The 10,363-nt window shown below is 45.2% G+C and overlaps 1 long non-coding RNA gene across 1 annotated transcript; it reads right to left on the bottom strand.

Moving 5' to 3' along the window:
- Positions 1–224: 224 nt before the first annotated feature.
- Positions 225–4,420, bottom strand: LOC133660620 (uncharacterized). Its single transcript, XR_009827848.1, has 3 exons — positions 4,372–4,420; positions 4,242–4,292; positions 225–575 (listed from the first exon to the last, which is right to left on the bottom strand). It is a non-coding gene; the product is annotated as an uncharacterized LOC133660620 (long non-coding RNA).
- Between the last annotated feature and the right edge of the window lie 5,943 nt (positions 4,421–10,363).

The following is a 10,363-nucleotide window of genomic DNA, read 5'->3' as shown; positions in this document are numbered from 1 at the left end:
TTATCGAAATAATTTTAGTACTGGTACCGGTACCGGTACCAAAATATTGGTATCGGGACAACATTAATGTGCACGCGTCTTCAGCCATGAATGCCAATCAAATTCCTCGGGCTGACGAGCAATTATTTATTCAATAGAATATGTAATTGTGAAAAAAAAATTCACCATTTTTTAAGGAAAATATATGTTCTGTTAAACTGCTACTGTTAACATAAGCTAGTTGTTGCTGTTCTTGCTTGTTTAACACAAATCAAACAATACAATCCTTCCCTTCCACTAGCAAAGTATCAAACTGGAGTTAAATCCTATTTAAAATTAGTCCTCTGCGTTTTCCACCTCTCAGGGGTGTCTTCCTCTCCATCAGCTGCTTCCATGACTGCTTCTGCTTGTTTTGTTTGTCTCCAATCTGTTGCTCTCGCCTCGCTCTCCCCGGATCGTCATCTGTTGTAGTGTTTTGCAGCCGACATTTTTCTCTCTTGCCGCGCTTCAATTCTCGGCAGACACAACAAACTTCCACCCCAACATGTCGTGTCAGATCCGCAGAGCTCTCATGATAACTCCTCGTGTTGTGATATCTGAAGCAGGCACAAAAAAAGTTCATGCGAACAAATACAGTAGCTACTCAGTTTTCCAAAAGGTCAGATTGAGACCAAATCGTACAAAAGTCAAAGCAATTGTTCCCGTATCAAATATTGTAAATCTAATTAATCTGTTCCAGACACCCAAAAATATGAACACACATTTTATAGAGAATAATTACAGAAAACAATGTACTACGGTTGTATGTTATACTGGTATTAGTATCGTACCACGATACTAATGAATCATATTCGGTACTAGACCACCTCTGAAACGTACCAGTCCCGAACCCCCGTCGTCACGTCGTGACATTGCTGGTTTACAAGCAGACGAGCATGTTCGGCAGTGCACAATCACGGAGTACTTACAAGCAGACCCAATGTGTAGACAGAAAAGAGAGAACAGACGCATTTTGGCTTAAAAAGTAACGATAAAGGTGAAGTTATAACACTGAAACGCCCTCAGGAAGAGGTGCTTTAAGACATGGCTAGCTAGCCAAAGTCCAGTCGCAGTCAGCAGTGTTTTAGCTATTTCTGAATCACTAATCCTCGCCTCCATGGCAACTAATAAAGTACGTTTTTTACAAGTATCATCCCTGCAGGACGAGGAATAGCTAAACATGCTTCACTACACACCGTAGCTCACCGGCGTCAAAATGTAAACAAACGCTATTGGTGGATCTACACCTGACATCCACTGTAATGATACCAAGTACAGGAACGTATCTAGTCGATTTTACTGTGATTATGTCGATATTATTTGGCATCATGACATCTTCTTTAATTTTTTTAAAATTTATACTATGTTTATAAACTCAGGGAATTTGTCCTTGGACACATGAGGACTTTGAATATGACCAATGTATGATCCTGTAACGACTTGGTATCGGATTGATACCCAAATTTGTGGTATCATCCAAAACTAATGTTAAGCATCCAGACAAAGCAGTATAAATGATTATTACATTTAAACAGAAGTGTAGATAGAACATGTTGAAAGAGAAAGTAATCAGTTATTAACAGTAAATGAACAAGTACATTAATAATGATTTTTTTACCATAATTTTGGCAAAATAGTAGAATGGAAAATGACACAATATGTTACTGCATATGTCAGCAGACTAAATTAGGAGTCTTTGTTTGTTTACTTACTACTAAAAGACAAGTTGTCTTGTATGTTCACTATTTTATTTAAGGACAAACTTGCAAAAAGAAACATATGTTTAATGTACCGTAAGATTGTTTGTTAAAATAAAGCCAATAATGTAATTTTTTGTGGTCTCCTTTATTTAGAAAAGTATTGGAAAGTACCGAAAAGTATCAAAATAATTACTGGTACCGAAAATGTACACATCAAGGCTGTGTGCTGACCTATTTAGAGTGGGGATAAGTACAGTGCCACAGTGGCACCAGTGCAAATGGAAATGGTGGTAATCAGACCAAAAAACGAAGTAGATAATGTTGAAATATGTCAAATAAAGTAGCGTCACAACGAAGGCACACTCGAGTCTGACGCTTGTCTGAAACGGTGCTGTTGACCTTAACAACAGTGCTCGGTTCCTAGGGCACATGACACTCTACACACCAGCAACATCAATCCATCCATTTTTCCACACGTTATCATTATGCAGCAATCACACAATCGGCAAAGTGCATTCACAAACTCCACCATTCTGGATATCAACATCACACCACAAGCAAGTCATTATACTAAATGAAATGTGTTGATGTGTGCACGACTATTGCCTTAAAGACATCTAGCAAACACCAATATAACGTTTTTGTCATGATCCCACATGACAGCTTTGACTTTGTTAGCTATTTTCTTGTGTTTTGTATAATTTCCTTTACTGCTACTTCCTTCTTGTTTTGCTGCACTTTCACTTTCTGTTCTGTTTCCTGTCAGCACATCTGTTTTCCTCTCCTTGATCTAGCCTATTTAGATTCACCTGTTGCTCCTTGCCTGTCACGATCTCTGATGACAATTATTAGTTTCTGGTATGTTGTTTATTTTCTTGTTGAGCCCTGTTATTTGTGTTCCTATTACGTGTTTGCCTCCTTTTCCCACCGCTTCTCCTGTCTAATCATCTTACCTGCACATCGCCTGCCATCCCTACATTCTGGAGTCAGGACCAACACAATTGTGAGAAGTTCCCCTGCTACACCGGAACATAACATTGCCAGTGCTGGATCAATGTGATTTGAACCTAAACACGTCCTTGTCGTCTGTGCACTCCCATGCACTAAATTTGTTTTGAACTATCTGCGTTTTTTCTAATTAAACATACTTCTTGCCTGTACATTAGGCTGACCATATTCTGAAATCCCAAAAAGAGGACATATATGTGTGCCAAGGCGGGGACTAGGTGAAAATTTGCCAATGATACTCGAACTTGCTTTATAAATAATATATTTATTTAAATAAAGCATTTTTCTCCTCTGTTGACAGCAGTGTTGGCGCTAGGAATTTTCAAAATGGGGTCCCAGGGACCCCATCAAGTAATAAAAATGGGGTACCACAGTAAAATTGTGGGGTCCCACTTTCTCAATATTGGGCTAATCAGAAGTCTAGATTACGACTCGGAGAGCGTAGGACAGACAATTAAATGCTTTAAATGATACTGGTGTTATTTAAATATGTACAGTGCAACAAATAGTGGACAGACATTGATAGGAATGGCCATTCAAAACAAAAGAAAAAAACAAAGGAATCTCAACAAACAATGTTGGTTTAGTTCATTGATTAAGAGTTCAGGTAATTCATACAAGGTGGTATCAAAAGTTCTTCAAGTTCATAGGAGTCATATGAGACTTGTCGCAGTCCATATGCGCACTCACAGTTTATACGGCCACACGGGTTTGGGTTGTGGATATGGCAGTTTGTAGTGACAGTTCAGTTTATGGGCAGGGTGTGTATGAGGTAGTGCAAAGGGCTGCAGAGTAATGAGATGCGAGGCAAGGGGTTCGGCTATAAGCCGCCTACCGGCCCGACCAGAGCAGGAGGAGTTCAGGGGTTGAGAGGTGGAGATCCTTGGGCTCGGGCTCAAGGCCTATCTACAGCTCGCCATCCAAGACTTAGGGACCTGGCCTACACAGGACCCGGAGTTCAATCAATGTGCGCAAATAAACATCAACATTAGACTTAATGTTGTTCGACCTTCAATAAATAAGCTACACTTATTATTATCATTATTAGCAATAATACTGCTAACATTAACAATATTAAACAATCCCATGTATGTACAAAATAACAAACACGACAGTACACAGTGTTGTCACTATGACGGGTGCAACATGAACAATATTAAACAATAGAAAATAACAGTGACGTCACTATGACGGGTGTAACATTAACAATATTAAACAATAGAAAATAACAGTCACGTCACTATGACGGGTGTAACATTAACAATAACAGTGACGTCATCGGGTGTAACAGTGTTCATTCATTGTCTTTACCGTAGCATAAAAAGTGCAGATGGCCTTAAAAGGCCACAACACTCAGTCACCATATGTAAGTACCCAAAATAAAGACTCAAAATAAATATAAATTCAATGGGATCAGAAACATTGGAGGAAACGGGATTAAAAGCCGATGCTAACCGCCCATAGACAATACATGGGTACGGCTAGCAGCTACTATTAGCAAACATATTCACTTACCAACTCGGTTTAATAACTCTCTCGTCGCAACTCGGCCCTGATGGTCGGCACCTATAAGTTTACAATTAGTTGTAAAATGTTGGATGTTTTTTTTTACGATATGCAGGCAAACGACAACTTTAAAACATACCGGCTTCAGATGTCCCCAAGCTTAGCCACCGCACCTGGCAGCCATCTTGGGACGGTGGATCATATAGAGCGCGATAGGCTGCAGCGGGTCAAGTGAGCGCGTGTGTTAAACTCGTGAGATTAAACGTGGAAACGGCGCAGGTAATATGAGGGGATGCCATGAGAGGAAATACGGCTTATTTCCCACCCGTGTTACACGCACGCCTCCACACTTTGTTTTGTTTAACCCCTTCTTAACTCTGGACGTACATTGAAAATACACGCAACCCTAACTCAAAATGCCGGACATTTGAGGCATTTAAGAAACCCCGCCCGGACATCCCCGCAAAAGAGGACATGTCCGTGGAAAAGAGGACGTATGGTCAGCCTACTGTACATCGCCTTCCTTGCTCTGCATCCTGGGTTACAGAACAGGGAACATAACAGTTATCCCAGCATCACCACATTTTGAAAATCAGTTAGCAAATGTTGCTGAAATTGTGCAGAAAGCTCGCAATTTCATTACTCTACTGTAAAATTGTGCAGATTTTATTGTCACACTCTTTTTATTGTTTGGACTTGTGTTCTTTTTTCACGTGTGTGGTGTTTAAGTTCCTACCTGGTGCTCTTATTTTGTAATGTCACTTCCTCTGCCTTGCCATTGAGCACTGGCTCCCACATCCATCCGTGATTGGCAACCGGCACACACCTATTCCTGGTTGCCAATTAGGCTCATATGAAGGACAGGGCTGGATCATTGCTTCTTCCGTTGTTCTCCGAAGACTAATCTTTGAGTAGTGGCTTCCCGCAACCTCTGCTAGTGTGCTTGAGCTCTCTTTGTTGCTTTTGCTATTTTGTGCACTTCCTAGCTGCACAAGTTTGTGTAATTAAATATTGTTTTACTCACCTACCAGCTGCCGTTTTTGTGTGGGGTCAAGCTCCAAGCACCGCTTCACCAATTGTGGCATTTATTGCACATTTTGCACATAATTGCAATCAACTTGCTGTAGATTTTTTGTCACATAGGTGACAGTAATACTTACTCAAAATTGTATTTGCATATATTGTCTATATATATAATAAATATTTGTATATACTTCCCCCTGGTGTATGTTTGCCGTCACCTCCCCTTTAGTTGAAACACAACAGTAAGTTCCCGCCAAATTAAATATCAGGACCTGACGGCACAGTTCCTTAGCCCCGCCCCCAGTGACTTTCGTTCCGCCCCCTGTAAAAATATATTTATTTTTTTTCTCCTCTTGCCCCAGTCACCATGTCTTTTTCTTTTTTTCACTCTACACGGGAGGATTTGTCTTGTCCTGCCGAACGGTCATGGAAAGGCATGTTCAGTAGTGATATGAGCAAGGAGGAATTTTCTCGTCGCCTGGACACCCTCCTCCCACCCTTAAAGACTGTTCCTCAGTCAGCAGGAAGCGTCTGGCATCCCCTTTCGAAGGGGGGGGATAGTACTGGTGGCTGTGCTGGTGTGATGGCGCAGCTGCAACCAAACAGGCTTCCCCTGCCAGACTAATTCCACCTGTCTTCCGCTTTTCCCAGCCGCAGCCACCAGTCCCCTGGCTAGCCTCTGAGCTAGCACCAGCCACCAGGCTAGCCCCTGAGCTAGCACCCGTCCCTCGGCTAGCCCCTGAGCTAGCACCTGTCCCTCGGCTAGCTCCTGAACTAGCACCCGTCCCTCGGCTAGTCCCTGAGCTAGCACCCGTCCCTCTTCTAGCCCCCGAGCTAGCACCAGTCCCCAGGATAGTCCCCGCATCTCCTCCAGCTCCCAGGCTGACCCCCACGTCTCATCCAGCTCCCAGGCTGGCCCTGACCTTCGCCCCTCGGCCAGCAGCGCCAACTTCTGCACTTCGGCCAGCAGCGCCGACTTCTGCACCTCGGCCAGCAGCGCCGACCTCTGCACCTCGGTCTGCAGTGCCGACCTCTGCACCTCGGCCTGCAGCGCCGACCTCTGCACCTCGGCCTGCAGCGCCGACTTCAGCACCTCGGCCAGCAGCGCCGACTTCAGCACCTCGGCCAGCAGCGCCGACTTCAGCACCTCGGCCAGCAGCGCCGACTTCCGCCCCTCGGCCGGCAGCGCCGACTTCCGCCCCTCGGCCGGCTCCTCAGCTGCCCTCCCCGTCTCCGGCTTTGACTTCTGCTGCCGCTTCCATGGCGCCAAAGACATCTGCCGCTTCCACGGCCCCGAAGACGTCTGCCGCTTCCACGCTGCCGATGACGTCTGCCGCTTCCACGCCGCCGATGACGTCTGCCGCTTCCACGCCTGCATCGCCGATAACGTCCGCTGCTTCCACGCCGCCGATGACGTCCGCTGCTTCCACGCCGCCGATGACGTCCGCTGCTTCCACGCCGCCGGCTTCCACGCCGCCGAAGACTTCCGCCGCTTCCACGCCGCCGAAGACGTCCGCCGCTTCCACGCCTCCGACTTCATCCTCTTTGCCTCAGACGTCACCACCTCATTTCCGGCGAGACGCACCATGGCGCCACTCGTGTCTGCCTTCCCGACGGCCAAGATGGTGGCCATTCCTGGGTCGGCCGCCCCGCCGGCCTCAGCGGCGTTCTACTCGCCGCCGCCACCAGACTTGTCTCCGGTGGATTCGGGGACACTTGGGCCGGCGACCCACCACCAGTTCGCCCCTCCGCCCTCCCCTGTCTGTTGTTCCTGTTTGGGGGGGTTCTACTTCCAGGACATCTGGAATCTGTCCATAGGGGGGGGGTACTGTTACGGCTCAGACCCCTGCCATCTGCGCGCACCTTGGGACACGCCCACGGCCGCGCAAATCCAGGGATGCGCCGTGCGCGTCTCCGCCCTGCAGCAGCCGCCAGCTGCAAACACTCACCGGCTATGACTGATGATGAGGGCGTGCCGGATAAAGGCAGGGTGGACCCAAGGATCGGCGCGGGAACTTAGCTTTCTCATGGTATACCGTAAGCGTCAAGCGTTATGCTCTCTTGTCTTGTTTTCCTCTCCGTGGCTTACTTGTCCCTTGTTTCTCCCGTGTCCCCCGCAGAATTCCCTCCGTCGCCTTGGAACTGAGCTGTGCGCATCACTTCTCTGGACCCCTCTGGATTCTGACTGCCTCCCTTGATCCTCGACCCCCCCACTTTGGACTCTGACTTCTTGACGCCCCTCTCAGCCCCATGGACCCCCGCTTGTATCCCGGATCACCTGCCTGCCCCTGGACTTCCTCTTCTCTCGTGCAAGACTTGGTAACACACATTCCAGTTAAATACTACACATAGTCTTACACCATACACACTGTTGTATTCTAGTTCACACTCCATTTCCTTAGTTTAGTTGTATTGTTTAGCATTATTATATATATATTGTCTATATATATAATAAATATTTGTATATACTTCCCCCTGGTGTATGTTTGCCGTCAACTCCCCTTAGTAACCACAACATTTCTATCTGCATTTGAGCCCGATGCTATCAAGTTAGCTCAGTAGCTAAAGACCTTCGCCGATGTATTGTCGTGGAGATAAAAGTCACTGTGACTGTCCTTTTCGCGTTCTCGACTCTCATTTTCAAGAGTATATAGTATCCGAGGTGGTTTAAAATACAAATCCGTGATCCACAATAGAAAAAGGAGAAAGTGTGGAATCCAATGAACCCTTGTACCTAAGTTACGGTCAGAGCGAAAAAAGATACGTCCTGCACTGCCTCTCTATTCCTTCACTCTCACTTTCCTCATCCACAAATCTTTCATCCTCGCTCAAATTAATGGGGTAATCGTCGCTTTCTCGGTCCGAATCTCTCTCGCTGCATTGTAAACAATGGGGAAATGTGAGGAGTCCTTCCTCCTGTGACGTCACGCTACTTCCGGTATAGGCAAGGCTTTTTTTTTAATCAGCGACCAAAAGTTGCAAACTTTATCGTCGTTGTTCTCTACTAAATCCTTTCAGCAAAAATATGGCCATATCGCGAAATGATCAAGTATGACACATAGAATGGATCTGCTATCCCCGTTTGAAAAAAAAAAAATCATTTCAGTAGGCCTTTAAGCATTCACACACAACACCAGCAGTTTGGAACCAAGATGAAGTGATAAAATTAAGTTAAAATACACCATATTGCCAAAAGTATTTGGCCACCCATCCTAATGATCAGAATCAGGTGTCCTAATCACTTGGCCTAACCACAGGTGTATAACATCAAGCACTTAGGCATGGAGACTGTTTCTACAAACATTTGTGAAAGAATGGGCCGCTCTCAGGAGCTCAGTGATTTCCAGCGTGGAACTGTCATAGGATGCCACCTGTGCAACAAATCCAGTCGTGAAATTTCCTCGCTCCTAAATATTCTAAAGTCAACTGTCGGCTTTATTGTAAGAAAATGGAAGAGTTTGGGAACAACAGCAACTCAGCCACCAATGGTAGACCACGTAAACTGACAGAGAGGGGTCAGCGGATGCTGAAGCGCATAGTGCAAAGAGGTCGCCGACTTTCTGCACAGTCAGTTGCTACAGAGTTCCAAACTTTGTGTCACCTTCCAATAAGCCCAAGTACAGTATGCAGAGAGCTTCATGGAATGGGCTTCCATGGCCGATCAGCTGCATCTAAGCCATACATCACCAAGTCCAATGCAAAGCGTCGGATGCAGTGGTGTAAAGCACGTGGTCACTGGACTCTAGAGCAGTGGAGACGTGTTCTCTGGAGTGATGAATCACGCTTTTCCATCTGGTAATCTGATGGACGAGTCTGGGTTTGGACGTTGCCAGGAGAACGGTACATTTTGGACTGCATTGTGCCGAGTGTGAACTTTGGTGGAGGAGGAATTATGGTGTGGGGTTGTTTTTCAGGAGTTGGGCTTGGCCCCTTAGTTCCAGTGAAAGGAACTTTGAATGCTCCAGGATACCAAAACATTTTGGACAATTCCATGCTCCCAACCTTGCGGGAACAGTTTGGAGAGGGCCCCTTCCTCTTCCAACATGACTGTGCACCAGTGGACAAAGCAAGGCCCATAAAGACGTGGATGACAAAGTCTGGCGTGGATGAACTTGACTGGCCTGCACAGAGTCCTAACCTGAACCTGATAGAACACCTTTGTGATGAATTAGAACGGAGACTGAGAGCCAGGCCTTCTCGACCAACATCAGTGTGTGACCTCACCGATGTGCTTTTGGAAGAATGGTCGAAAATTCCTATAAACACCCTCTGCAACCTTGTGGACAGCCTTCCCAGAAGAGTTGAAGCTGTATTAGCTGCAAAAGGTGGACCGGCATCATATTGAACCCTATGGGTTAGGAATGGGATGGCACTTCAACTTCATATGTGAGTCAAGGCAGGTGTCCAAAGACTTTTGGCAATATAGTGTATAACAAATGTACATGTGGAAGCATAGGAGAAAATGTATGTACAAGTTTCAATCTTGCATTTTATTGCAAATAACTGTGGTGTGTTCAAGGACCCTTGAATAAAGTCGGGAACAGAGGTGTCACTTGTTTGTAAAGACAGTGGCAGATTTAACTCCCAGGAGATGCACTAATAATAACATAGTCATAATAATATGAAGGAATTATTATGATCCGTATTATCCACTGGTGTCAATACTATTAGCTACTGTTTACTTTACACTCTGAAGTAAAGGGATACTGTTTTTTAAGTATATTTTAAGTGACAGTTTATATGATTATTTAAATTCCCTTTTTAGCCACTTTCTATTGAAATCGGTGGCACTTTTTTGAAAAAAAGCACCTATTTCTTAACAAAACCAAATTATTTATGGGGGGTTATCTTCATATGTTCTCGATCGGTTAATCCCATTTTTAAAAAGAAAAAAACAAAATTAAAAGACTGGTTTCATGTGTGTGTATGAGGTGGTGATGTTGGATGTAGGGTGGGATGGGGGAGAAGGGTCTTTTGGAAGTCTTGTGTATGGGGTACCAGAATTTAGTGCTAGGGCAAAACATTTGCCGAAATGTGATGGTTGATCACATGTTACATTTCCAGAAATATAAGCTGAGCTGGGACAGTCCGAGTCACTCATGTGAGTG

This window comes from Entelurus aequoreus, linkage group LG11 (genome assembly GCF_033978785.1).
Source record: "Entelurus aequoreus isolate RoL-2023_Sb linkage group LG11, RoL_Eaeq_v1.1, whole genome shotgun sequence".
Lineage (NCBI taxonomy): Eukaryota > Metazoa > Chordata > Actinopteri > Syngnathiformes > Syngnathidae > Entelurus > Entelurus aequoreus.
The sequence above is the reverse complement of the archived record's forward strand: the minus strand, read 5'-3'. Positions and strand labels throughout refer to the sequence as shown.